The sequence below is a fragment of the Pteronotus mesoamericanus genome, unplaced genomic scaffold (assembly GCF_021234165.1).
Source record: "Pteronotus mesoamericanus isolate MK-2021 breed Mesoamerican mustached bat unplaced genomic scaffold, CSHL_Meso_final contig_78, whole genome shotgun sequence".
Lineage (NCBI taxonomy): Eukaryota > Metazoa > Chordata > Mammalia > Chiroptera > Mormoopidae > Pteronotus > Pteronotus mesoamericanus.
In genome coordinates, this window is record NW_026555258.1 from 21231514 (window position 1) to 21258582 (window position 27069).

General features: G+C 45.9%; 1 pseudogene; it reads left to right on the top strand.

Annotated features, from left to right (window-relative positions):
* The first annotated feature begins 17124 nt into the window (after window positions 1–17124).
* LOC129079118 (charged multivesicular body protein 1B2-like) overlaps window positions 17125–27069 on the top strand; it is a 138929-nt pseudogene continuing 128984 nt past the window's right edge.

Sequence of the window (27069 nt, forward strand, 5' to 3'; positions counted from 1 at the left end):
GAAACAAGGTTATGTGTACACGTAGTTTACCTGAGAAAGGATGCAAGAAGCTGTGAGACAGTAACTAAGTGAAGTGACACAGGGAAGGAAAGAAGATAATAAACAGGGTGTCAATGAGTAGGTTACTTCTGTGGGCAACTGGGGCTACATCCCACCCAGACGTCTTTGAGGTTGTTCCAATACAGTTATGAAGATGGAATGTTTATCTACCAACTCTTAAGCCTCATTGGTTGAGGTTAACCTTGCAGAGCTTCCGGCCCACCCTGGGTGATGGTCAGACCTGCTCTGCGGTCAAAGAACATCTTCAGGCAGAGACACAGGAATCTCCTGAGTAGGGAAAATATCTGCAGATAACTCAAAGGTAGGCCCAGACAACATCTGTTACAAGTAGCTATTATTAATATTACTGTTAGCTATAAGTTAATACTATTACAGAATCATTATTATTGTGAGAGAACTATGGTGTATCTTGTCTTGGAACACAGTGAGGATCACCTTCCATAAGAAAGTTAGGACAGGATTCTCAGAGGTATGGTCAATGGGACATGAAGAGAGGTTTGGGGGAGAAAAGAAAATGTAGAAGAGTGCCACGCAGAGAGAAGCTTGTGTGAGAAGTCTAACCAAGGGTCAAGAAGAAGGAGAGCTTATTCTAGAAAATTGAAAAAATGTGGTTGCCTGAATTTAGAGTTGAAAGAAAAGAGGCTTGAGAGTTGGGTCTAGAAAGGTCAGACTGCATTATACCAGATCACACAGGCTCTGTAGGCCATATTGAGGAATTCAGGCTTTACCCTAAGAGCAATGGGACATCCTTAAAGGATATGCAACAGATTCATGTTTTTGACCTTTTGTGCAAGTCCCTGTAAGAAAAGTGAATTTGTGAAAAGGAAGAAACGTGGAAGCGACGAGGCAGATGAGAGAAGCATTTGCAGTAGCTTAGACAAGAGTTAGCATGGAGTGGGCAAAAAAGAGATAATGAGGCTTAAGAGTGAACATCCATATCTCATATAGCTTTTGTGGGCCAGGAATTCAGCTTATCTGAAGATTCTGGCTCAGGGTTTTGTTGTACACAGAAAGCTCACAAGGACTGAAGTCACCTGAAGGCTTGCCTGGGGCTGGAGGATCTGCTTGCATCACTCACATAGATGTTGGAAAGAGGTCTCAGTTTCTTGCCATGTAGACTTCTCTGTAGGGCTGCTTGACACTGTCACGACATAGCATCTAACTTCCCCCAGAGTGAGTTTATCAGAGAGAGACAAAGAGAGAAAGACAGAGAGAGAGGGTGCTCTATCTTTTATGACCCAATCTCAAAAGCCACACTCCATCATTTTTGAAATATCCTATTGGTCACCCAGGCCAGCCCTGTCCTTGGAGGCTGGCTGTGACAGTCTAACCTCAGCCCCTGGTGGTTCACAGCTCTCTCGCATACTCACCCTTCCCCAGTGCTCCCCAAAGTCTCATTCTATTATAGTACTAGAATGAAGTCCAGAATCTTATCATCTAAATCATATTTAGGTGCAGAGAGAAGTCTTCCTGGGTACATTTTTTTAAAAGAATAGCTCCTTGAATATAGATCCTTGTGATCTGAACCCCTGTGAACTAGAGAGAAAAATTATCTGCTCTGCACGCAATGGTAGGACTTGCATAAGATAACTGCTGTAGACACTCCTATTCCAAAAAGTTCACCAGAGCAATTCTGGAATCTAGCCAGGAAAATGTTTGCATTTCCTTAATTAGTACTCAGGCTTGTTCATGCTGAGGAATGGTTCTTGACTCTCATGATTCTTGGATCTGCCCTATTTTCCCTTGTATTGGACATGTAGTCCAGACAAAAAAATAAATGTGTGTCACTTAAAATGAGTGAGATTTTAAGGGCTGTTTTTCAGTGCAGTGTAAACTCGCCCATCCTGACTGGTGGAGTTATTATGGGGGAAAAGTCATTTGAAGTGAAGGTAGAGAAGCCTGCAAGGAAATTGCGAAGTGGCCAGGGGTATAGAAAAAAACCCAATAAACTTAAGGTTAAAGAGGTCTTTCAAGAAGTGGGGATTAATTAACAGTAACCAACCAATACCTCTGAGAGTGACTAGTGCCTTGGGAATAATTAGTTTTTTTAGGTTTAGGGAAAAGATGATTGGGGAAAGCATGGGAAGGAGTCATTTCAGTGGAATGAAAAGATCAGAAGTCAGATTATAATGGTTTGAGAAGACAGTAGGAGGTAGAAAAGTAGAAGCACTAAGTATTGGCCTTGAAGAGTAGAAGTTGGAAGGAAACATGGGGGTTAAGAGGTTTAATTAAAATGGAGGAAAGTGAGGATTTTTAGGTTTATAGAAGGAACAAGGAAACAAGCAAAGGGAGAAACCAGAGACAAGATGATATCCTGAGAAAGCAACAGGGAACAGGGTCTAGAGTTAGACAGGAGGGGCATTTAAACACCTTAACAGGAGAGGAGGAAAGGTTGGGCCATTTCTCCTGGAAATGTCTAGTGCAGAATAGGAAGGCTGGGGAGGACTTGCTGTGTTTGGGTTATACCAGAGGCTCTCTGTGGTTGAAGGGCGGGCTGTCTTGGAGGCCAATGGGAGGAAGCTATAAGAAAAGTGTGGGTCAGTAGAAGCTAGGGAGTGGCTCCCATGTGAAGGGCCTGGAATGATAAGTTTAGACCGTGTATAATGGAGATCACTTAGGGAGTTTAAGCAGGGTGCTGGGACTTTCCTTGCAGACCTTGGTGATTGATTACCTATGACAGTGAAGGAGGAGGAAGACACTGGCATTCTAGCATCTTGGAAGGCCATAGGAGGTTGATACTGTTGATGTACATAGGGACCACAATGGCAGGACCAAGATTAGACATTCATTTTGGAAACCCTGGAACACACTCCGAATTGCTGCTGATCTGGGAAGATGGGTTCTATTTCACCGGTGTAGAGTGGAGCCAGCAGTTCCGGGTTTCTTAGCCAGGAAGGCTCGTCAGCCTCCAAGGCCAGATCTAACACGGAGCACCATGTCGCTCCTGAAAATGGCTTTCCACTTACTTCATCAGTGGATTACAGATAACTGATGCTTGAAACAAACTTCTCCTTCATCTAGACGGTGCCTACTAGAACCAAGGGACAAATGAAATCCAGGCAAAATTATCAATTTATAAAGATAGGATCACCAAATATCGAAATTGGAAGTCATCTCATAGATGATCTAGCTCTCATGGCAGTGGGTCCGGGTGTATGACCCTGGGTACAGCGCTTGCTACCTGAACCTCAGATCCCTCAAGTAGAATGGTGAAGGGAATGTCTATTGTAAGAGGTTGCTGTAAAGACTGATGGGTTTTCTTTTTCATTATTTGTAGTGTTTACAATGTCATGGGCATTTTTCTAAGCATTTTATAAACATTAACTAACTAAACCCTCCTAACTGTTGTGCAGGGTGCGACTATTTATATCTGTATTTGAAAATGATAAAAGGGAGACCAGAGAGGAGGAGGGAGTTGGCCAGAGCTGTTGAGTATTTCAAACACAGAGCTAGAGTGAGACCTTGGGCCTCCTGACTCTTGGAATTGTGCTTTCCATGCTTTGAACTGAATAAACAGGCAATTCCCAGCTGTGTCTTCATGTACCTGTGCATGGTTTGTTTCCAGGATGTGTCTCATGCCTGCGGAAATGCTGGGAACACTGTGACATTAAAGTGCCACAGAACTTTCTGTTAGCATTTCATGGACATCCTCTCCCCAGACCTTCAGCCAGGTATGTGCTAACGCTGTTGGCTCTGCTCTGCAGGGAGATGGACAGACAGGCCAGAGGCCGGCCGGCGCTGCAGCGGCTGGTTGGGGAGTTGGCTAGGATTGTGGGGCCCCCTGGCCTGGGAGAACCACCACCTGAGGTCTTCCCTTTCTGATCTTCTTCATCTTAAAAGGTGGCTTGTTTCCACCTTGTTTCTCATTTTCTTCAATCACTTGTTCATTTATTCATTTCTGAGAAAGGCTCCAGCTTCAGGGAATCTTGACAGAATTTGAAGCAGTTAATATTCTCTTGCTTAAATATTAGATAGTAGACACAAGGACACAGGACCCACTTTTGTCTCCTGTAGAAATCAATAGTTACCTCAGCTTTTAGATGGAAACAGGAGGAATGATAGAATCATTGGGGTAGAAAAACTCAGCATCCCAGAATCATTATAATCAACTAAACACATTATCACCAGGGTTGTTAAGAACCTTAAACCTTGTCTAGTCCAAGTGCCCATTTGATGCTTGGAACTTCTCCACGCCACTGTGGAATAGATGTGAATATGCAGCATGCTCAGCGCCTCCAGAAATCAGCAGTTTGCTCCCTTATGAGTATCAAATCCCCATCCAGAAATTACTGAATGCTAGAAGCTCTTCACCATGTTAAGCCCAACATTTCTTTCTATAACTTCTACCTATTGGGCCTGCTCCCAAGTTACCAGAAGGGTGGCTCTGCGTGGTCCCTCACTAGTACCCTGGACAATGGAGTCCTCGCTCTTACCTTCTTGCAGGAATCTTTCCTGCTGTTTCCTTGTTTAAAATGGAAATAGCTGTCTTTCCTTTCACCATCAAAGTCCTTTCTTCCCTGAACTTCAAATAAAGTACTTTCATGATTTCAAAGCTTTTCATATTCTAAATGACCTAATTGTTTTTATCGAAAGAGAAAAGAATGGAGCCACCCAAACCCTTCCACATGCAGATATTTGGGGAACACCTGGTACCTGGGAAGGATTAAGCCAGGTCCTGGTCACAGGAGGAAGTGATTTGGATAATCACGTCTGGTGCTGGACACCATCATTCCGCTATCCTGTGCGGACCCAGGAACCAGCCTGTGTCTCAGATCAAAGGAGCAGCCCGGGCCGCAGGGGAGCTGGCGGGGAATCGCATGAAGGGCAGCAGCCGGAGAGTGACAGGGAGTGGGCAGGAAAGCCGGTTTCCCGAGAAGGACTGGCTGCATAATTTGTGGGGCCCCGTGCAAAAGAAAGACGTGAAGCCTCCCGTGAAAATGATTAAGAATTTTTAAGATGGCGAGAACAGAGCATTAAACCAAACATGGGCCCTGGGCGACTATGTAAGAGCCGCACTGAGCCCCACGCCTGCGTGGTAGGCCCTGTTTGCGCTGCTTGGAGAACCCCAGGCTGCGCAGGGCAGAAGGTGCAAGGAGAAGGACCTCTCCTCAAACTCTTCGTCGAGACGTCTATGGAAAGATAAGAGGACCAGGTCTTCTAACTTCATTTCTTTGTGCTTTTCTTTTTTATTTCATTTGCATTGTCTTATCGTCTAAAGGCAGGAAGGCATTTACCTACAAAGATTAGAAGAAATATACTTTTACGATGTCTAAAAGGAGGGGACACACATACACAACGGGGACAACAGCATCTGACATCCAATTCTAAGGTCCCCCACCCACTAGCCATCCACTAGGACATCATCTAAAGTCTCTGAGCCACCCTCTCCTTATCTCTAGAGGGGGGATGGTAGAGTGAGGGATGTCTTTATATCACAGGCAGCATTAGATAAAAATGAGACATGTAAAGTGTTTAGCACAGGGCCTGGCCTGGTATGGTCAAAGCATTTCATCAGTATTTTGTTGGGATAAAAATATGGAAGAAGAAGAGGAAGAAAGAAAGGAGGAAAGATAGAAAAGGATCAGGAAAGCAACAGGACAAAGCCTGGGATCTCCTGTGCTTCTGCCTTGAATGTCCTTCTGAAACTGCTCATTCCCTTCCTCTGGGCTCTCCGCTGTCGTGTACCTTGTATGGGGACTGTGAGCGCCTGCTTTCTTTTCTGCCACTGGACCCTGTGCTCATGGTGGACGCCCTCCATACCCCACCCACATCCCTGGCACCAGCCCTGTGCTTTCCCAGAGGAAGTGCTCTGTTTACACTTGAGGAAGGAAGGAGGAAGATGGGAGAGAAAGAACAAAGAAACTGAGTGATTGAGAGAGGGAAGATCTCCTAGATGCTGAGCCTATTGGACAACTGGTTCACTGTGGACTTGCCTCTTAGAGTACAACCAGTTTTTCAACACCTGTGAATCACTGAGGCCCACCGGGCATCCTCACTATCTTCTCCATAAGCCTCCATTTGTAGGCTCAGTTGACCACAAGGTCTTCCTCAGAAATATTTAAAGGGGGAACATAGTGGGAAGAGTGAGAAGGATTGGGAGACGGGGTGAATAGGGAGGACCAGGAGATGCTCCCCTCTTCTTGCCCTCACCTCCCCGCCATCTGCCAAACTACCACCATGGTCCTGGGCAGAGTAGGAGGCTCGGGGGACCCCTGTCCTGAGCAAGCCCAGGCTGGAGACTAGGAGAGAAGGCGAGGGGGAGTGGGGAGAGGGTGCTGAAGTGACAGCGGTGGACGGGGTCGCTCAGGGGTTTGGGCTGAGCTGCCATTAAAGGGGAGGAGTGGAGGCTGAGACCTGAGATCAGGGACGCTGAGGTGGATGACAACGCCCCCTTAATTCCTGGGAAGATGGGGAGAGCGCTGCTGAGGGCAAGGCTGGAGCTGTGCGTTAGAGCCCTGGCAGTGAATGAGCACACCAGGCTTTTCCGATCATGCAAACTGAGATGCTTGGGTGCCTAAAATGTCTCATCCAGCATGGAGGGGGCTTCCAAACTTATAACCCAGAAGTTCGAAAATCTCCTCATCTCCACTGCATCCTTTTCACTGCTTCCCCAGACTCGTGCCTCCTCCTGAAGTCCTCATCTCAGTTCATGGACCACGTCTCTGTCATCCCCGCCAGAAACACGAGCGTTTTTCTTCACTCCTGCCTGCCTCACCCTCCCATGTACAACCCTCTACATTCTGTTCTACTTGCTCATTCCCCAGGCACTGCGCCATTCGGGCTGCATCCTCTGGAACTTGGCGCATTGCAACATCTCTCCCTCATTTTTCACTTGGGCTACGACAAATGACTTATCTACAATATGCCTGATTATGTTTCTTCCCAGCTAAACACAGCCATACCTCCTGTGGTGTTTACAAGAACAAACCCTTGGCCCGACTTTTGAGGCACCACTGTGTGATCCATTCCCAGCCTACCTCTCTGGCCTAATCCTTCCCACTCTGTCCACACAGCCCAAGCATAAGTCACATGCCAAACATCCCTGACCTTTTACACCTCCATGCCTTTGCTCAGGCTGTGTCCTCTGCCAGGAGTGCAGTCCTGCTCCACGCCTGCCTGGTCGTTTCCTTCTGGTCCAATGGGAAAGGCCCAGCTAAACTGTCCCATCCTCACCCATGGCTCTGGCGGAGATCATCAGCTCAAAGCCTGCTCCCCAGGGCTGGTTTGGAGCATTGATCACCTTTCGTGCTGTTTAGTGGTCCTAACCTGTCTCGCCCTTTCCCTGGAGTCTCAGAGCCTCTAAGAAGCGAGGACTGCTAGTTCATCTCAGAACAGACATCAGTGAATGGTGGCTGATCCGAATTGCCTTGCAATAGGCCTGGCACCTGACACTGGCCACGACTGGGGTGCAGGTTTGCCTAATTGAAACATGCTAGAGACACTCTGTCTCCCCTTGCATCGAACCCGCCCTGGCAGATCCTCTGGGGGCAGAGAAAATATTAGCATGGACAAGTACATTACTGTAAGTGACACATCAGAGACTCGTAATTAGGAGATAAACATCTGGAACGCATGCATTTCAGCAGTCACAGTCTGTATAGAGTGCCCGCTGACAAGTCACCGAGAATGGGTTTCAGGTCACATGGCTGCTTGCCAGCGCGGTTGTGTAATATCTGCACGCTTGTCTGAGGGAGTGTGGACGAGCGAGCCGGGAGCTCATGTGTCACCCTCTCCTCACTTAAGCCTCAGAGAGGCCAGCTCCGGAGAGGTACAGCCGCTGACTTGAGAGGAAGACAAGATGGCCAACTTAGTCAAGGGCTGTCCAACAGTTGGTTTCAGGACTTTGGGGAAGCAATTTCAGCTGCTGTTCCCAAGATGCCAGCAAAACCCCACCTCGTAGTCCCTTTTCTCACTGGGTTCCTGTTTCTCCGCTCGCTCTCGTGTCGTAAAACACTCTCAGTGTCAGGCAGCACTTTACCAACTTCTCTCTCCTATATGGTCCCATTAGAGCTGATGTGGGGAGCGATTTGAGGATCAGAGAGGGGAAGCGATGTGGTCAGAGTTACCCAGCAAGTGAGCGGTGGGTGGCAAAGATGGGACCCACAGCCAGCCCTGTCTGTTTCTGCAAATCCTTTTCTCCTTTTGAATCTCTCTGCAGTGGGTTCAGTAGTGCCCAGCTCAAACGTTCGTGTCTACCCAGACTTTCAGAGTGTCCCTTTTTTTTTTTGGCATAAGAGTCTCTGCAGATGCAATTAAGGTAAGGATCTCAAAATGAGATTATCCTGGATTCGGATGGGCCTGAAATCCAATGACAGGCATCCTCATAGGAGACAGAAAAGGAGCAGACATGCAGAGAAGATGGCCGTGTGACAATGGAGGCAGAGATGGCAGTGATTAGAGAGTGCGGTGGCCGCAAGCCGGAGACCACCAGGAATGGCCACTAGGCACCAGAAATTAGGAGAAACATAGATGGATTCTCCCTCAGAGGCTTCAAAAAGGAACACACCCTTACGACCCCTTTATTTTGGACTTCTGGTCTCTAGAACTGTGAGCGAATATGTTTCAATTGTTTTAAGACACCCAGTTTGTAGTATTTGTTACAGCATTCCTAGGAAACCAACACGCTATGTTACCTTTTGCTGTTGGTTGTATAGGTAGTTGAAAACTTCTGATACCAGCAAACCATTGAAAGTTACTTTTCATTTTATTCTTGCAAGGAGATAAAATTCCCTCAGGGTCCTCTCTAGATCATTATGGAGGAGGATAGAATTTGGCAGGGAAGATGGTAACGGGGTATAAAAGGTTAGATGTTCCACTATGTGTCATTAATAAGAAAACACTATATCATTGTACTTAATCACTCAACAATTTAGGCTGATCGGGTAGTATTTCAACCCTATTTTATAAATGAAGCAAACAAGACTACAAAGTAGACAATCTAGGATTTGGAACTGTGTTGACTGACAGCAAACCCTGCATCCTGCCGGACTGAGTTGAAGCTCTTTAGACTCTTCTCCAAGGCTGTCCATACCTACCCTACACACAAGGGCCTGGTCTCTAATTCTTAGAGAGCCTCAGCCCTGCCCACCCTGTACCTCAGTCCTCTCTCTGATTCTCTTCTCATTCTCCTGTAGCATTTGAGTTGCAGGCAAATCTCCTCTCCTCAGCATGAGTACAGTGGAGAGACCCCAGGCTCCCCCAAAGAGTCTAAGGAGCTCAGTAGCCCCAAATCATTCAGTCTAGAGATAGGGTCTGACTGAGGACTTCATACACGTACAGCCCTGGCCCTGTGCAAACGACCTCAATTTAACATTATATGAAATGGGGATGAAATAATAGTCCTTACTCTGGACTGGGCTCGTATCCTGATTCTGCCACTTACCGCTGAAGTCACTTTCCTCTCCAAGTCTCCCAGGGACTGCATGTGGTGGGGCCAGAGCAGCCAGAGAGAGACTATAGTGTCAGCCAGAGACTCTACACTGAAAGATCAGGTGCAAAGCCACATGCAGAGAGCTGTGCAGAGGTTAGTGGCTAGTCTTCAACAAATCTAATTGTATTTGATTTGGGCTATTTCTTCGGCGGCCACAATATTTTTGACAGCCCAGCATAAGGACTTAAAAGTGTGACTCTGGAGCCAGACTGCCTGGGACAAAACGCCAGCTCTGTTGTTTGCTAGCAATGTGGTCTCAGGCAGGTAACCTAACCCCCACGTTCCTTCGTTTCCTCATCTGCAAAGCTGGAAAATGCTAGCACCTACCTCCAGGGGCTATTGGTAGGATTAAATGAGTGAATATACAGCAAGTGCTTAAAATAAGACATGATACTAGGGGGCATTTAATGAGTATTGGCTTTTTAGTGTTCAACATTTTTCAAAAATACATTTTTATATTCCAGTTGCTTTGCAGTTATAGGAAATGATCCAGACCTGACCTTGTTGTTTTTCTGCTGATATCACCTAACACTTAAACTGGAATTAAGAATGTGCTCCTAGAAAGTGTAGGTTGGAAACAATAGCCCAAAGGGATTCTCTTCATTAGAACTGAAAATGGAGAGGTGGTTTGGTATAGTGATGTCTCTACCCTGAAGCTGCCCCAAGGGGCATTGTGCCTTTTGGCAAGGCGTTCTCTTTAGTGAGATTCAATTTACTAATCTGTAAAATGCACACACAGGTACAGTGGCAGGTGGCAGGAGGGGTGGCGAGATTCTGCGGTTCGAACAGTCAGTAGACTGTTCTCAATGGTCTCAATGTTGGCAGACCATCCCCATCACGTGTCTTAAACATGTAGCAGGGATAATGACAGAGATTGTCCAGTTCAAGCCAGCATCAGGACAATGATCAGGCCCGGCAGGGGAGGAACAGCTCTACCGGGGTCTGCAGGGCCAGGCACCCTGGTGGACCAGCCAGGGAATGGGGAGGGAGACGTCACTCAGGCCACAGTCTGGTCAGGAGCCAAGCAGCAGTGTGGGTAAAACCACAAAGGTCACCAGTGTCAGTGCCTCAGGACAGACCAAGGCTGCTGCTTGTCAACCTGACACAGCCATGCGAAACCCAAGTCACTTTTCCATAAGTCTAGCCTTTCTCCACCACCCAAACCACCAGATTTTCTAGCCTCAAAACCCAGGAGTACTGTCCTATTCAGATAACATGAAGTGTCACGACCACATAAGGAACTTGCAGTGCTGGACTGGAGGAGGGTGGGTCACCTTCCACCACACTTGCTGTGTGACCTTACATATGCCATTCAGTCCCCCAGCTTCTGTTTCCTCATCTAGCAAATCAAGAGGATAGATCAGTCAATCTCTAAACATCTCCCAGCCCTTGAATTCTACAATCTTTGTTTTTCATGTGAAATCTCCATTTCAGGTCAAGAGTCCTAGCTCACACAAAATCAGACATTCCCTATACTTTTCTTAATAGTCCTAACAGGAATGTCAACTTTAAATAGGTGTCCCTGACCTAAAAGAATGTACATTCATTTGACTGGTTTGTTTATAAAGGAACTTTGGAGAACATTATTTTACCAAAGAAGACACATTTTGAAGTTAAAGGAGGACTTGAGCTAGAAAAATCTCCTGAATTTGTTCGAGGTTCTGTCTGCCCATCCTAAGCCCCCTAAACTGTCCTGTGTGCTCACCCATGAAGGGCTCAAAGCCAGCAGGGACACCAACCTCTTAGGCATCGCCCTGTGCTCCTGCTATTCTTGATTTGGGTCTTCCCAAGCTTTTGCCTTCTGAGATCTTCTTCAAGAGCTCCTTGTTTCGAGGACCCATGTAGATGAACATCCAGGGATGCCTGTCTTAATTTTCAGACTTGACTCAAAACCCCCACAGGCTACCCCGATTCCAATAGCAGTGGGCACTCAGCATAAGAGACACTCACTCAAGGAACCCTCCACTCTCCTCTCTCCCCACTCCTGGGAAAGGACTTTAGGAATAAACTGGGCATGATACTACATTACATAGCAAATGTAGGAACAGGGGCTTTGAAAATGGAAAATGGCCACGTAGAACTTTGGGCTTGAACACTGGTTCTGAACAATGGAGAAGGCGGCCGAGGGACGGGGCTGAGTTCTGCCATTGGTCCATTTTGAGCCTGGAAGAAAGCAGCCTCCCCCATCCCCGCAGTTCTCGCCTTTGGAAAAGGCAGATTTCAGAGATTGCCAGCTCTCTGCCCAGAGGGGTCATGATGCGGTTCCTCTTAATACCATGGGGAACTCGAAACATACAGCGCGGCATAAAACATCAATTCAGCCCCGGCTCCGAGTGCTGTTGCGTGTTGGGGAGGAAAGAGGGAAGTGGTGGGAGGGGCGTAATTTGTGTGGAGCAATGACAGATGTGGTTGATCCACTTTGGATTTATCTGCCCATCTGGACTTTCAAAAGAAAAGAAAGTGGTGTGGTAACAATTTCATAGCAAAGGCCACAGGCTGCTTAATCTTCAGGGATTTTTTTTTTTTTTTTTTTGAGCTAACTTCTGAAAACGTCGATTTGGCCTATTGATTTCATATTAATTGGCCCTGACTAGCTGGCCCTGGGCCAGAGAAATCCCAGCACACAGCGCGCTGTGGTTGTCAGCCCTGGCTTGTCTGGTGCTCTCTAGGGTGCAGCGTGGCTGGGTGGCTTCTGCCACGGCACGTGGGCCCTTTTCTAGGAAGCGATTTTGGCCAGACTCAGGGATTCTGAAATGGAAGGGAAGTTGATGATGAGGGAGAAAAATTAACCCTCCATGTGCAACATTCTCTGTCCTGGAAGCTGAGCCCATTTCCTTAGGGATGGGGCCAAGCTGCTGAGCCTCAGAAAAATCCAGAAGAGCGGGGGCAGGGATAGTCACAGGAGGAAGAGAGAGAATGAAAACAGCAGCATAGGGAGAAAGTCAGAGAAAGAACAAAGAAAACAGAGAAACAGAGGGAAAGGAATGAAAAACTGAGAGATACAGCAAGGTGGTGAGAGACAACGGGGAAACTTGCAAAGACAGAGACACGCAGAGAGCATCAGAAAGAAAGAGAAGCTGAGAGAGGCAGTGAGAAAAGAGAAAGAGACGGAGACCAAAAAGAGAAAAGCAAAATTGAAATAGACAGAGACACAGAAAGACAGCGCCTTAGAGAGGTAGAGAGAAGGACTAGTACAGAGGCACAGAGTTGGAGATGGATATTCAGAGAGACAGAGGTGGATGGGGAAGAGGCTCGTCCCACCAAGTGAGTAAATGAGGACCCATTGGGAGTTGGCTGGAACGCAGGGGTAAGGGCAGAGAGAATTACAATATGGAGCCTGTCAAGTTGAGAAAGAGATGACGGAGTAAGGACAACTCCAGCCCCAGAGAAAGCCGGAGGGTCTAGGAGCAACCTCACACTGCTCCCCGCCCCAGAGCCCAGCGGCTCCCCCTGGAGCCAGTGCCGTGGGCCCTGCGCTAGGACTTTTACCTGCAGCTGCTGCCGCGCCCCCCACCTCCCCAAAGCAGAGCTGAGGCCTCAGGGCAATTCAGATCCCTGGGCTGCGGGACAGGTTAGTGTCTGTGTGATGACTGAACAGTGAACTTCTGAAAACAAAACAGAAGAACAAAGCGGGGAAGAAAATAACCCACGGTCATATTTCAGAATCCTAATTTCCTACGCGCAGTTGCTAGGCAGCTTCCTGCTGTGTGCATTCCCCGTGGTCTTGAGAACTACGACGACCATGAGGGAAGCAGGTGTCAGGGAGGTGTGCTCTGTGGTCTCCAAGTTCTCTGGAATGGAGGGGCTGTTCTCCTTGGGGGGCCAGAAGTGGTACAACTATCCTGAGAAAGAAAATTAAAAGGGACTGTCTTCTGAGCCCTAGTAGCCCAATTCCACCCCCAACCACTCACTACACCACAAGAAAAAAATATGGTGGTCCTTAAATATCTTAGGGATGTACCTTCACATAAGTCAGGAAACTGGGTCACGTGGGCTTCTCCCTTTGTGTTATTCAGTAGGTCACTGGAGCCACTCCTGCCTCCACAGCCATGTCTGTACCCTGATTAGTCCAGGCCAGAACATCGCCACCCAGGTGTCTCTGCGTCTCCAGCCTGGGCTATTTCCTCCAACACAAATCTAACTCTGTCACCCAGTGGCAGAGGCTGCCTCCTAGCCATCTCTCTGGACCAGTGCCAAGCCCAGAGAAGGTGCTGCGTTTGTGGTTGCTGAATGAATGAAATCTCCAGCACGATACAGATTTCCAGCCTCCGGGCCTCTGGCCCAGCTCACTCATACTACAGATGAGTGAACTCAGAAGCAAATTGGGGAAGATATACAGCTTCCCAGTTTGTGATCACTCAATGTCGGGAAAGGTCTTGGACATTTATAACCTGAAGTTTTACATTGTTTTCAGGTTCACTGTCAACTCCCCTCCTCCGCCTTCGGTTTCCTGCAGCTCAGTCGGGATGTGCTATTACTTGTCTGCATTTAGACCTGCCTAGAGATGCCAATGGCTGTGACAAGTGCCCCCAGCCTCAGAAAGTAATATTTTCTTTCGTTTGGGACTGCCAGTTAGGGTCATCTTGATTACGAGCAAGAGATCTACAATCTAACTTGAGAAAACCAAACCAAGGAAACGATTTACTGGAAGAGTATAAGTGAGTTCACAAGGATAAACCAAGATTCATGGCAGCCTGGAAGATCTCGTTTGCAGGAAGCTGTGGATGGGCTTCTCATACCGCAGCCCCTGGGATGAGCTAGAGCTAATTGTATTCCTCCTTGTGGAACCGTGCTCAGGGCTCCTGGGAGAGAGACTGAGACTTAGACTCGGTCAGGAGTCTCCCCTTGGCCAGGAGAGGGGAGACGCTCTGATCAAAGGTCCCACTGAAACTGATGCTCGGTCCCACAAAGACAACGGTTGCCCATGTGGGATCTGAGTGATGCTATGAAAAGAGGAGGAACAGGGCTCTGGGGAGCCAATGCCTCCCACCACAGAGCGTCTGTGTCCTCCAGGAGGGCTAGAGAAAGCCTGGCTGTGTAGGCCATTCCTATTTAGGGCGTGCTATGCCTTCTTTTCCAGTCGTCTGGGGGCGATGGGGAATCAGAGGGGAGAGATGGGGGAGGTGGCCACAAGGCTTGGAGTGTGGATGAACCCGTGGGGAGGAGTGAAGGGTTGGGTATTCACGATCATCTGAGGCTGGGCAGCAAGTGGGGAAGGATCACCCTGGCTCCAAGGCAGAAGGACAAAGAGGAATACGTGACAGGGGTCCAGCCTTTTCTTTGCTCTGATTGTCTGGAAACCTGAATTCTGTATTGGTCAACATGCCTCCCTGCATCAAACTAATATGAGGATATGGGAGGATATTTTCAAAAGATGACATTCCTGGCCATTCAACCAAGTGAGCTTACCCTTTGGCAACAGTTATAAGATTCTTGTAGCTCAGAGGGATCAGGGTGGGCAGGACCAGGTCCTTTAATGTCTCACTGAGCACCTGCCGCTCACAGCTCCCCACGACTGTGTCCCCAGCTCTTTCTTATAAAGGAATATGATGCAATGCCTTGGTGAGTGCATTGTGCTTTCTTTCCATTTATAATATCCCAAAGGCTTAGTAAAAAAAGGAAAATGTTCTGCATAGAAACACAGATACCACTCCCAATTATAAGCATCAAGTTTGAAACTTGGCGGATCTTCATTCTGAACACCTGGGCCATTCCGGCTGCTGCCAGTGGCTCAAGGAATGTGCATCTATTTCAGTACAGCCCACACAATAATTAAAAGGACAATTTGCTTCTACATAAAGAATCACAGAATGCAACCCCAAACCACATAAAAGCCGTTTCTGCGCTCGCTGCAGTTTGGCTCTCCCCGGCTGGCCACAGTCTGTCCTGGGAATAGTGGCTGCTTTGTTTAGTGACTTTCAGAGGTAGCAAAGTGGTGGGGAACGTCCCCAGGTCCTAGTCCTTACCTTGCGCCATGATTCCCATGGAGCCATTCCAAGCTGAAGTTTCCCACCTGCAAAATGGAAATAAGAATACAAACTCTGCCTTTCTCAGGGTTGTGGTACAGATCAGAATGAAGAAATGTGTGTGAAATCACTTCCAGCAATATAAAGTCTCTGTACAAATAAACAATCTATTGCTTTGACTTCTGTGAACATAACACTAGGATTTCTCCAGAAGTACACACAAAGAGCAGATGGCGTGGAACTCAAAAGTACCTTGGGAGGAGGGGGAGAGAATATTATTTAGAAAGCATTGGCACAACTGTGGGTTCCCCACTTGAATGCAACCTTAAGCTAGGGGCGTGTTGGTAAATATTTAACTGCCAGCTCCTTAGAGGGCAAAAAAGCCTCTGCTCTTGCAAAGACCAATTTCCATGGAATACTACTAACCAGAGCCAGTGTCGAGATATCAACATGGCATCAACTGGCTAGCAAAACTCCTGGGAATTTAACAATTCTCATATTCATTCTCATTCTCTCTCTCTCTCCCCTCCTTTCTCTGCTCCACCCTTCCACCACCACCTAAAGGAGCTGTCTCCAGCACACCACTATCCTAAGACCATACAAAGATTGTCCTCCATCACAGCAGCCTTACCTAGACCTGCTCACCTGCTGAATTTCAGAGTCCGCTGACTGACAACAGCAGAAATTAATAACTCTAAAAGACAACCCTTCTCCTTGCTGTGCATATGAGGGAATTGCAAGAATGAGTCCCTTTCCCCAATGACATTGATGTGGGAGGGTCTTCCTCAGTGAAGGACTGTCTGAGGAGAAGGCGGCTCCCAGGCTAAAGGTCAGGCTGACCACTTGACCCCCAGGACCAGGAAAGGGGAAAGTGTCCTCAGGTTTGCATGTTTCATTAAGCACTTCATGTTGCCTTATACTACAAGCACTGTAGTTCAAACGATCAGCAAATTATATGACTTTCCCCCTAAGGAGAGAACCATGGCAATGCAATGAGAACAGTGCTGTGGTGGAGAGATACACAGAATGTTCTAGAATAATTCATCCAAGCTGGGAGATTGGGGAAGACACTGCAGGTTTTGCATATAAAAGCATGCCTAGTGCTAATAAACAGCCTTTGTACAGTGCTGTGGAGCTTGGGGACACTTTCACATCTGTCACCTTGTTTGATCCACACAGCAGCTGGGGAAGCAGTGAGTGAGGACTCACATACCTCCCTCCTCCCTTCCTCTCTCTAGTGGGCAGAGAGGCAGGGAAACAACCTCAAGTCTGGACAGGGATAGCAAGAATGAGTTGTAGTACAGACACTGAGCCAGCTGATAGCAAAAATTGAAATTTTATTTTGAACTTTTGTATTGGTTGTTGCTTCTTCCTAAAATTAAGAGAAATGCTCCAGGTTGGTGTCTAATTGGCATTTGGCTGCTTAAAGGTCTCTGGAGGTCTAACTGTGGACTAACCATGGAGTAGGAGCACATTTAGAAATGGCCATAAGTAGGGCATTTCTTTCTCAATTTCTGGGAATAGTATAAGATTTTCTGAAGGTGCCCGTATCCTTTTTGCCGAGAGCTATACCCTGGAGTTCTTTCAATGTTCCTGCTGGTGTCTTTTGGAGCACTTTTTGTTTTCGTTTGTCTTGACCTCTTTAGGTGATTGAGAAGTGGGGATGCCATGCCCTGCGTCTCAGAGAGCTGTGACATTAGTGACATGCATGTGCGTGTGGCTGGCCGGCACCTGCGCAGTGAGCAGCAGGCTGCACACTCCAGTTACTCTTTCTGCTGCCCTGGTTCTTCTGCACTACTTGGTGACTCCAGAATCACACAGTTGGTCAGTTATTTGTCGTCTTTATCAGCAACCACTTGACAAATTTCTCCTGGAGGATCGTCTCAGAGGCAGCTGGAGTATTACCAATTTCTGCACCGTTGGGACCTGGATTTCTAGGTGGGCTATGATATCAGGACACAGGAAAGTGGAGGGTCTTTCAGATCCTAACACTGACTGCCTGCGAACAACTAACAAGGCAGTTGTTCTGGGTGTCCTGAACCAATGGGTCTCTCTCTCTTTGTCTCTATGTCTCTGCATATGCAAGATGCAAGACACAGGGATCCAGCCCAAATTCAAATCCTTCAGACCCCCAGGGATTCCTCCTCAGTGGTCTTATTGAAGAGGAGTCTCTGGTTTCAGGCATGAAAAACAGGGGCTTAGGGGAGAAGCCTTGGTCCACTCCACACCAAGTGGAGATGCTTCCTGAACAAGTCACTGGGAATCTCCAGATGGGAGATGATTTTAGCCCCCAAAGCCCAGCCAGGGCAGGAGTTACTGCAAAGGAGAAATTCCTTCTCTCATGCATCATTCAATCAATTTTTCTGGAAATTTTGACAACACACCTAGACCAGCTTGGACAATGACCATGGGTTTAGGAAGAATAGAAGTGGACAGTCCCTGCTTCACTTGCCTTCCAGCCTTAACAGTCCAGGTTATAGCACTTTTCAACTGAGTCATTTGGGAATAACAGCCCATTGACATTGTCTCTATGTAAATGAGACCCTGGACCCACCTCAAACATGGAAAGAACATGTGTGGTTTTGTGCTTGATTTGGTGAGAGGAAACTGAGTTTTGAAGTCTGACTCTAAGCCTTGGTTTTGGGTTGGCCAAAAAGCCCATTTTTCCCCTCCATAGAGTGGCTCTAGGCATGCTTAGTTGTCTTTAACTTCATTCAAAACAATTTTGTTAGATTGTATTGTGACAGCTGTCGTATCAGAGTGCACTTAAAAAAACTTATCAAAATTGGTGAAATTTTTGTGCAGCCATTTTAATATTAAAGATGGAAGAAAATAGGCAACACTTTTGGCATATTCTGCTTTATTAGTTCAAGAAAGGTAAAAATGCAACTGAAGGGCAAAAGAAAGATTTGCAGCGTATTGAAAAGGTGCTGTGACTGATTGAACCTGTCAAAAATGGTTTGTGAAGTTTCTTGGTACTATTGACATTTTGGCCAAATAATTCTTTGCTGTGGGGCTGTCTTACACCTTGGAAGAGGTTTAGCAGCACCCCTGGCCTCTACCCACTAGAAGCCAATAGCAGGAGACAGCCAACATACTCAAAATATCCAAATCAATAAAGTTATTGATGAAAATGAAAAAAATGTACCTTTTATTTTACGTAAAAAAACGTCATGGACTTTCTGGCCAACCCCATAGTAACAACCTCTGTCCTGCCACCCCAGTGGCACTCTGGAGAGGGTCCCGGGAAGTCAGCGCGCTGCAGTGTCTGTACACTGTAAAGTATTGTACACGGAATGAGCAGGCTGGCCTGAGTCCTCCAGTACCATTCCTGAGCAGTGCTTTTCCTACTCCGCTGCGATAGAAGTGCTGTCCAGATGAGAGCCGTGCTGTGAGGGCCAAACTCCTAAGTGCACCTATAATATTGTGATTTATATATAAGAAATATATGTCATTGTTCCCCATCCCAGTTTCTGGCACAGAGCCCCTAAAACCCTTAGAATTTCCTAAGTGATGAGAGCAGTAAAAAGGACCTTTTATTATGTTAATGAGGTGACTTTTGAAATACCCCTAGGTCCCCTAAGGATAGGGATTGACCTCCAGGAAAGGGAGAGGGGCCGGAGGTTAACTTCAATCACCAATAGCTGATGAGTTCACAAGCATGCCCCTGCGAGGAAGCCACCATTAAAACCCCAAAAGAATGGGTTCCGAGAGTTCTCTGGTAGGTGAATCCATGCAGGCACTGGCAGAACGGTGTGCTCAGAGAGGGCACAGAAGCTCTGCCCCCTTGCCCCATAGTTTCCCCTGTGCATCCCTTCCAGCTGCCTATTCCCGAGTCATATCCTTTAATAGTAAACTGGCGATCTTGTAAGTAAATGTTTCTCTGAGTCCTGGGAGCCACTCTAGCAAAGTAATTGAACCCTAGGTGGGGAGCCATTGAAACCTCTGATCTGTAGACATTTTGGTCAGAAGTCCAGGTAATAACCTGGTCTTGCAAGTGGCATCTGAAATGGGGGGACGACAGCCTGGCAGGACTGAGCCCTTAACTTGTGGGATCTGGTGCTTGCTCCAAGGAGACAGCGGCAGAATTGAGTTGAATTGTAGGACGTCCATTCGGTGCTGGAAAATTACTTGGTGTGGGGAAAACCCCATACATTGGCATTGGGAGCAGAAATACAGCATCTCAAGCAGTTTTTACATATGGGTCATGTGGAAGAATACCAGAGGCTTGATGCTCACAGGAGATTGGAGTAGTAAGAACTATTGGGCAATTGTTCCTTAGTCATCCTCATAGCAAAGGCATTCAAATCACGGTCCCTGGCAAGCTCTTGGAAAGCTGGTATTGAGTAATGAGTTCTGGCTCCTGCCAGCTATCATTGCTTGGTACGGGCTAGCAGTCCAAGCAGAAGGGTTAGCAGGCAGCTTGAGCCCAGTGGAAAGGAGGTCCAGGCCAGGGTACCCTTAAACAAAGTGTAGAATCGTACTCTAGAACACGGACTACCTCACTGATTGCGTTTGGTACAGGGCAAGAGTGAGAGTACTCCTGTAAGCCTAGGGACGATGTGTCCGAGTCTGGGCAGCCGCCCAGGGAGGGTGCAGGCCAGCTCTGGGAACAGCTTTTGGAGACACGGTGAAAGACAGTCTGCGTGCAGGGCCTCTGGCCGGAGGGAGGCACTGGGGCTACCAGGGGACCACCCTGCTTCTTGCCCTGCAGATGCCCTTACCTGGACTTCTACAGGAGGAAGTATGGGAAAGGGAGAGAAGACTTTCCATTTACCGAGCACCTACTGTGTGTCAGGCTGTGCCAGTTGCTTCATATGTTTGATGTCACTTAGTTCTTCTAAAAATTCTAAGAAAAAAAGCATTAAGTCGCAGTGAGGGGAGGAAGGCCTGAAGCTCAGAAATACTGAACAACTTCCTCAAATTATTGAGGGAGGGAGACAGCAATCCAACCTGTGTTTCTGACTCCAAAGGCATGGTTTTATCTTCTCTGTGAAGGCTGAAAGGGCTCTCACAAGCTTGCAGACGTGGTTTCTGATCATAGAGAACATTGGAATCACAGGAGTGTAGGGCATTTAAAAATTAACCATACCCATACCCCATCCCTAATGGTTCTGTTCTCATGGATCTGGGATGGGGCCTGGGCGCTGGTATATCTTAAAATCTCCAGATGATTGTTAAGATGCAATTGTTTTATTTAGTTTTGTTATAAATCATGTTCAGAAAAGCTTCTAGTTCATCTAGAGCTAGCATAAAGTATTCTTCCAAGGGGGGATTTATTCATTCATTGACTTACTTATTCTTTGAGGAGATCTCTAAGACGACAAGGGTCAGGAGCAAATAGAATTGATCTGTAGGAATTCGTCTGCACTTGGGATGTGACAGGGCATCCAAATGGGACTGCCAGCGGGGTGCCTTGGGAGACGAACTAATACTGCCTCTTTTAAAATGACCTAACGGTGTGGCAAGAAGTATCTGAGAACACTGTGGTTTTTAAGAATTAAGTGCACACACACAAACATGCTGAATCACCATTAGTGACAGGAAGTGTGGGCCAAGGAAGTGGTTCCTGGTTCTTGTCAAAAGGCAGGGAAAACAGAGGTGCTTGGAGTTGTGAAATAGTAACAGCAGACTTCACTGGAAATATTTGCATCAGTTATCCATCCCTGGGAAATATTTTTCCGGCCCTCTCTGTATCATTTTCTTCCTCCCCGCTTTTCTTCCCCTTAGCCTTTTCTTGTTTCCTATCTGCTCATGTGTTGCTGTCTGTCGATGATAAACAAGACCAGCACACACACGCACACAGAATGCACAATAAGAAGGAACGAAGTTCTTTTTCTCTTTACTCAAACTGATCTGATTGTCTCTCTCCTATCTATAAACTTCCCCAAGGCCCTGCTTTTGCCCATTAGAGTGTTGTGGTCGGAAGCGGGAAGCTGGAGCCAGACTTCGGGTTTGAATCCTAGCTTGGCTCTACTGTACTGTGTTAAGCTCAGGCAAGTTACTTAGCTTCCTCTTGGTTTCAGAAAGGTAATAATCGTTACTATCTCATAGGACGTTTGAGTGTTAGAATTAATACATGCAGAACACTTAGACGTGCATCTGGAACACATGAAGCACCCAATAAATGTTGTTGCTGCTATTGTTATTGCTGTTGTTATCACCAAGCCTTCTCTTGTCTTTGCTCCTCTGTCCAGTTTACATTCCAGCCACGTGGAACTACTTGCAGTTACTAGGAATTACCATTCTCTCTTCAGCCTCAAGGCTTTGCTTATGCTTCCATTTGGTAAACCTTTTCATTTTGTCAATTTCCTATTGATATTGTAACAAATTATCCCAGGCTTAGTGGCTAGAAAAAACACCCATTTATTATCCCCCAGTTCTGGAGGTCAGGAGTCCAGCGTGGGTCTCAATGGCTGACGTCAAGATGCCGGTAGGGCTGCGTTCCTCGGCTCCTTCCTCCATCTCCACAGGCAGCGCTGGCAGATTTGAGTCTTCACGTCACATCCCTCTGGCTGTCCTTCCACATTTGCATCTCCCTTTGACCATGGCTGGACAAGAAATGTTCCCCGCTTTTAAGAACTCATGTGATTTTTGGGGGACCCACCTGGATAACCTAGTCCAGTTTTCCTGGCTGAGTTCCTTAATCTTAATCACATTAGAAAATTCCCTTTTTCCACGTAATGTTACATATTCACAAGTGCCAGGGATTAGAATATGGGTATCTGAGGGTGGAAGGAGCATTATTCTGCCTACTATACCTATTAAATTCTTGCTATCTTTCAAGGCTCACCTCAAATATTACTTCTCCTGAGCATTTTCTGATTCCTCAGGCAAGGAATTTGTTTGTCCTCTCTGTACTTTGAAAATGTGCCATGTTGCTGGCTTTATCACTATGTTTTGCAGTAATGGCTTGTAAATGGCTGACCCCATGGAGCTCTGAGAGCAGAGACAGGGTTTCATTTATATTTTTACTCCCCGTGCCTGATATGAGCCTCAGTGGTGCTTGCTAAATAAATGAAACTTCAATCATATGATTTCGTGCTTCTCTGCCAATGGAAATGGTACCCAAAGCATGAGGCAAAAAGTCTGGTTTGATATTTCATGGCAATATTTAACAGCTTTTTTGTATCATACTTGGTGTATTCATATCTATGGTCTTCATCTTGATCACAGTCTTACACTGAAGGCAACCAAGTCACCATTTAGCATTTGAGAAAACTAAACGCAGAGAAGTGCCTGGTCCGGTCATTCCTACAGCTGTTTGTTGACAGAGGAGGGAAGGATCTAGGCCCCATCTTCAGATCTAAACCATACGACTCATCAATTCTGTTTAGCCCGAAGAGCAGTACTGTAATGACGACGTATTTAATCTGGGAGACATTTTCACGTTGGAACCTCCTATGGCTAAAAGTCATTAATTTGGAGCAATCAGATTGGTGGGGCAGTAAAAATAAGTAACTGGGAGAGTACGTACTTCCAGTAATGACCAAAGGAACGTGTCTATTTCAGACTCCTTGTGTATAAAAATGGTTATTTCACAATATTATATAATTCAATTATATAAAAATTTAAGGATCTAAGTACTTTGGGTGGACAGAGGAAGCAAAGGTGAACCAGACAGCAGTTCTAGTCTAATGGGAATCATATGACGGTAGGAAAGCTCAAATGCACATGAGTGTCTACAGTACAAGATGGTGTGGCATCCATGAGGAGGCACAGTGCGGTGCTATGGGGCATCAACGCTAGAACAGGTGTCATAAAAAGTCCTTCACATACCAGCCTTCAGAGACGAATAAGAATTTATTAAAATTGAGTAAATTTATGTATTTTTAATTGTTTAGAATTAGTCCCTTTTGGTGGCCATTCAAAAAATTTTCTCCTTCAAGCAGGTAAAATATCAACTTAGTAATTGTGTTTGTTGTCATTGGTTTGCTTGTTAATCATTTTTTTTTCTCAAAGATAAGGCAAAATAAAATTGTCAGTCGCTGTTCATATTATGAAATTCCAAAGCAGTGGCTCTCAGATGGACGTCAACCGCATGGCCAAAGAGCTGTCTTTGCTGAACAGGTAGACGTTTGGTGATCACCTGAGTGTGCAAAATATAAAACCACATAACTGAGCCTGAAAACAATACTCTGAAAACTTCTGTTGCTCACCAAATGTATTGAGATTGACAAGTGAGGATGTGGTCTTACATAGGAAAAGGAATAAAGCGTTAGAGTTATCCAGTTTCTTAGGCTGTACTGAACATAATGGTGACAACCTGTGGTAAAGAGCGGGGACGAGGACCATCACCTGTGAGGACTACGCCCTCCCCATCCCTCCCCCTTTGCATTACACAGAGTGCTGGGCAGTGCTCTGGGCTCATTCGCTTTCAAGGATCTTGGCCTTACGTGGGTGGTCCTTCTCCATACCCTTCAAGACTCTTCTCAAATGTCACTTCCTCTGTGAAGCCTTCCTGGGAGCGTCTGCAAAATGAATTGCTTTTTCTCGGTGCTCTCACAGTCCCGTGCTGATTTCATCATCTCATTAGCCCTTTTTGAATCTGTCTTCCCCGCTACAGAGTTCCTCAAAGGTAGAATGGCCTTTTCATTTCTGTATCCGCTGATTCTAGCCATAGGGCATGGCATAAAGAGGATGCTTAATCAATGTTTGCTCAAGTAAATTATATTATGGTTTAACATCATCATCCCAAAGGTCTGCCCAGAATGCCGCATTCCTTTAATAACCATTTATAAACACAACTATGCACATACACTCCCCGCTGTGTCATGGGATTTCAGAAGCTGAAAAATCGTAATTAATGAGACACAGATAAACAAAGCGTTAAGTGTGCAGGATAGACAATCTGGAAGCCAAGGAGAAAGGACTCTCCTTTCCACTTCACTGACACAGACCTACTCCAGGTGACCACATGTGGGTCATATCTGTCATTTTGACCAATGTGCTTTGTATTTTTATGATTCAATTATCTTTGTCATAAAAAAGAATGCAATTACAGAGTGACTCCTGCCTCGCTAAATCAGAACTGGGCTGGACTCCAGGGGTTCGTTTCTTGGTTACTTTTTTGGAAACACGTACCATTCTCTCAAAGGAGCTTTCTAAATGCGTAACTTCCCAAACTTCCCTATGAAAATCTATTTAACTCCTTTATCCCTACCAGTGCTTTTAGGGACACAAGTTCAATGACACTGAGTAGCAGATGGAAATGTGCTTGCTAATATGGAAACAGTAGCCGGATGCAGAAAGAAGCATGGTTGGAACAGGTTTACTCTTCGACTCAATTTAAGTGTCAACTCCACTAGGAAATATTCCCTCACCCCAAAATATTCCCTCATTGGTTGACTCCTTCAGCCTCTTGGGCTTGTTTTTCTCTAAGCCTAGGATCCTTGGGCTTGGATCCCCAGTGCCAAGAACAGAACCCAACATATGTAAGGCTCTGCATAAACGAATGACAAAAAAAAAAAAAAAAAAAAAAAAAAAAAAAAGATCAAGTCTGGGTACCAGTAACTTATAAATCCTCTTATCACTTGAGGTTCTGTGTTAAGATGCTATAGAAACTAACTGCAGTCAACCTAGGTCAAACAGAATTTACTGGGATGAGAAACTGTAGCTAACTGCTCAGACCTGCAATGGGGGGAGGCTCTTGAGAGACTCCAGGGAAGAGGTCAGACAACTAGACAGACCTTCAAGTCACTGCCTTGGGAGGCGGGGGGACTACTAACCATTTTATTCAGTCCTTATGTGACTCTGCTTAAGATTCAAATTCCAGGGAGAATGAAGGATCGGCTTCATGGGGTTTAGGAGAGGTGGGAGCATCTTGATGGATTTATCAGGACTGCATCCAATGGAGGAGAAATAGTTCCCCAAATAAAAAAAAAGGGGGGGGTGGAGATCGGGGAGTGCTGGGCAGGGGCAAACACAGACTTTGAATACTGGGGGTCATGTGCAAGGTCAAGCTTCCGTTTTTCCTGTTGCATCCCTGACCAAGGCAGGGCTTCTCCAGCAACAGGGAGCAGGAATTGCCTTCCTTATGCAGTCAGTCCAGCCTTTTCATTTTTCTTCCAGATCCTCTGGAGCTTACATGTATATTCCTTTCATTGAGCTGAAGTCTGCCTCCCAGAAGGTTCTGCTCACTTTTACCCCTCTCCACATCCTGCATGATTTTCCAGCACAAATTAACTCCTTCCTTCCTAGGGCAATTTTCTGAGCCTTGACCCTGTGCCTTTAAGATGACCTGGCTTCATACCTCCCCACCACACAGCCACTACAAGTACAATGCAATGCCTTTTACCAGGCTGGACCCTTATTACTGCTCACACATACCCCTCCCCCACTTCTGGCCTGTTGGTGCTGTCTAAGGTATGTGCCGTATCTTTTCCTGGCCCTGAGCACCCTTGACTGATTCATGTACTCCAGCCCACCTGTCCCAGCCCTTTCTACCAGGGCACCCTCCCCACCGAATGCTCTCATTCTTCCTTGCAGTCAGGGGTGTTGGCTTGGCTATTAGACAGATCTTGTTCTTATCTGGCTCCACAGCTTACTCTTCCTATTTCCAGAGAGCAAATGCTTCAACTCATTTAAACTCAGTTTCTTGGTCCATAATATGACATAACGCATGCCTTTAGCAGGCTGCTCATGGGTTGTACGGGATGACGCACTTAAGACAATTTTCATGATGCTTTGAAGCTAGGTGCTTAACAGATGGTAGCTGTTACAGTTATCCTTTTAAATATTGATTTTACCATTCTCAAAATTATAAAAGTTATACATGTATCTAGTTATATTTTTTAAATCAAGCCATAAAGCAATAAAAATGAAGGTAAAGAGCCAAAATTAAAAAGTAAAGAATCTTTCTTTTCCTAAACTCACATGTCCTCCCAAAGTTAAGCTCTAGTATACACTCTTCCAGAAAGTGAGTGTACAGTCCAGGGCTGTCTCCTTGTCCATAGCCATGTCTTGCTTTTTCAGTTTAGAATATGACTGAGAAAATTTTTCATGCCAATATGTATATCTCTCTCTTATCCCTTTCAGTGGCTGTCCGATATCCCATAGTACATACATGCCATCATTGACTTAACCATTTCCCCTCTGATGTACATTTCAGTTTCCTCTGTTTTGCACGTGTGCATATTTCACAGAGATTCACTCCTAGGATGGCACTGCTACACCAAAGAATTTGCACATTTTAAATATCAGTGAAACTTAAATTATTTTGAAAATAAATGTTATCAATTATATTCATAACTATAATATACAAGAGTTACTATTTCTCCACACCCTCACAATAACTTGATATTATTAGCAGTTTTTATGTTTTGCAAAACATGTGGACTAAAAGAGGGATGTGGTAGATAGCTTTATGTTTTACTGATTACTGAGTGAAGTTCACTCTCTTGTGTTCAATGGCCACTTGTATTTTCTAGTTTGTGAACCACCTTCTTACATCATTTATCTATTATTTTGATTGGGCCACTTTTTATTTATTGAACTCTTAAAGCTCTTTACATATCTATGTTAAACTTTGTTAATACTTTTAATATTACTATTAAAATATTATTAACATGAATATTTTCTCCCAGTATGTCTCCACCTTATTCAAGTGAATTT